Below are 2,675 nucleotides of genomic sequence, written 5' to 3' on the forward strand. Positions count from 1 at the left end.
TTACCTCTTCTAAAGTTGAGTTGACCTGCATTGCTTGTGGTCCTTTCTTTCCTTGTCGTTTCATACTGCTTGCGTTTCTTTCTGCTTGGTGAAACTGTTGTGTTTTTGAATTTTCCCCCTATATATTTATATTGCTCTTGTATAGTTGAAAAGTCTCCCTTGCAGGGCGGGTAGTGGCTGTGCTCCTCCTCCAATTGGGGTGATCTGTCTACCATGCTGGTGGGCTTCTGGGTCTGTTCTGCCGGTTGGTCGCAGGTCTGCCTACCTTGAAGGCGCGGCAGTGGCTCTGCTCTGCCCTTACTCCAATTGGGGTGACGTGTCTACCACGCTGGCGGGCCACTGGGCCTGTTCCAGGCGCGGGAGGCGGCTCTACTCTGCCCCTACTCTAATTGGGGTGACGTGACTACCACGCCGGCGGGCGGCTGGGCGTGTTTCGGGCGCGAGTGAAGGCTCTGCTTGGCCCCTACTCCAGATGGGGTGACGTGATACCACGCCGGCGGGTCGCTGGGCCTGTTCCAGGCACAGGCGGCGGCTCTGCTCTGCCCCTCTGGCCTGATGACAAAGTGAGAGAGACTCGGGTGTATGTGACTCACTTTCTTTACCAGGAGACCAACTGTTTCTGTTGCCGCTGGTATTGATGAAGTTATCTCCTCTGCCACTTTCTGATGACCTCAGATCTCTGCCATGTTGGTATCCCATGCAAATGGCTGCATTTCGTTCCCTTTGCCGGGTGACCAAAGCAACAGATGAGTCCTGACCGGCCCTCACAAGCCCCTTAAGTTCTATTTTAAAGAACTTAAAATTGGGTAACATCGTGGGGGTTTCAAACAGTTTAACATATCAGTCCCATCCCAGAGTATAGGTGAAAACTGGCACAAAATGAGTTGTACACTAACAAAAACGTTACAATTTCTTCACTCTTAATTATGTACTCTGCACAAAAAAGAAAAAGAAGAAAACAAAACAAAAAAAAATGGGTTTGTTATTTGTAGGACTTGGTTGGTTTTGAAGGAAACTTGTAAGATTTTATCCCCCAGGTTGTAACCATTCAGACTTGCTATGGCCATTGTAGCTTCTTCATAGTTTGTCATGGTAACAAAACCAAACCCTTTGTACTTATTGGTGTTGAAATTGCAAATGAGTTTGACATTGATGACTATGGCAAAGGGGCCAGACATCTGCCAGAGGATCCCCTCATCAGGGATTCCCAGGGTTACAGATGGAGATGCCTTTCATGGGACATTAGCAATAGAAAACCTACTCATGTGATCTATACCCCTCAGGGTGACCTGAACTTTTGCACCTGGTGATGCACTGGGCCATGGAACCACCTTGCAAGTGGAGAACAGCTGTGAAAGCAGTGCCACATTTTTGTTCTGATTGGAATTGGCTGCAGACTTCTTCACTGTAATGGGCTCCAAGGAAGCTGGAGGTTTGTGACCACTGAAACTGGTAATTGCCTCTTTTGCTTACGACCATTTGTCAAACTGGATAGATGCAATTCCTCTGGATAAATAAACTTGTGGTCTGATCCACAAGGCCCCAGGAGTTGATGATTTGGCTGAATCTAGAGAACATATCCTCCACATCCTTCCAGGTCATGGTTGTACTGATGGACAAGTTGGATTCTTTGATGATTTCTAAGTTTGTGTAAGCATATGATACCCCAATAGTTTTTGACTGAAGTCTCAGACCATTCAGCATGCTTATCGACCCTGGTCAGTCCTTGGCAGTCATGAGATTCACAAAACCATAGCCCAAGGTGTGCCCTGCTACTTTATCCTGAATAAGTTTTACAGATTCAACTTCACCAATGTTGCTGAACAGATTTTGCAACTTGTCCTGGTTCATATTCTGAAAATCACTCATTCTCTCAATGTTGTCCCTTCAGTCTTTGGCCATGTGTTCTTCATAACCATTAGACATTGTATTTCTTAAAAAATATGGATGCATGCTGGCACTAAAGGCTCCACTCTGCCTATTCTTCTCAGTTATTATAGTTGAAGTAACCAATGACATCTCTTCCTGGTTTTTATTTGCATTTCCCTGATAGCTAATGATCCAGAACATTCTTTCATACGTGTGTGTGTGTGTGTGTGTGTGTGTGTGTGTGTGTGTGTTTAACCATCTACTTTCTTAAGTGAAAGATATTATCTTATGTCCTTTGCTCATTTAAAAAAAAAAGTTTATTTGATTTATTTATTTTCATGTGGTTCTGAGGATCGAAACCAAGTGCCTCATACTTGTGAGATAAGCACTCTGCCACTGAACCATAATATATTTTTTTGTTTGTTTTTCACTGTGGAGTTTTGAGAATCTTTATACAGTGTAACCACTAATCCTATGTTGAATATCTACCTTGTAAATATTTCTCCAAGTCTGTAGCTTGTCTTTTCATCCACTTTCCATAGTCTTTCTTTGTGTTGTTGGAGCAATCTGGTGAAGGAATGAGTTTGTGAGGGCTGTCTTCTCTTGTTAGGTCAAGTTGGGAAGTGAGAGGCCTTGGTGGTCTCCTTCTGGGAGTGACACAAGACATCCTGCTGCATGCCTCTTTCAGTCCTGAGTCTCAAATCAGTCTGCCTTCCTCTTCAAAACTCCCACAGGACTCCTTGGACTGCCTCTTGTACTACTTCCAGAGTTACAGTTGTATTTTGTGAGGAAAAACAGAGAAACTA

The 2,675-nt window shown here is 44.4% G+C and overlaps 1 pseudogene across 1 annotated transcript; it reads right to left on the bottom strand.

The window, feature by feature from the left end:
- Positions 1 to 920: 920 nt before the first annotated feature.
- Positions 921 to 1,869, bottom strand: LOC308634376 (ELAV-like protein 1; annotated as a pseudogene). The gene has a single exon. The product of its transcript is annotated as an ELAV-like protein 1 (transcript).
- Between the last annotated feature and the right edge of the window lie 806 nt (positions 1,870 to 2,675).

Source organism: Spermophilus citellus (genome assembly GCF_964194105.1).
Source record: "Spermophilus citellus genome assembly, chromosome: 15".
NCBI lineage: Eukaryota > Metazoa > Chordata > Mammalia > Rodentia > Sciuridae > Spermophilus > Spermophilus citellus.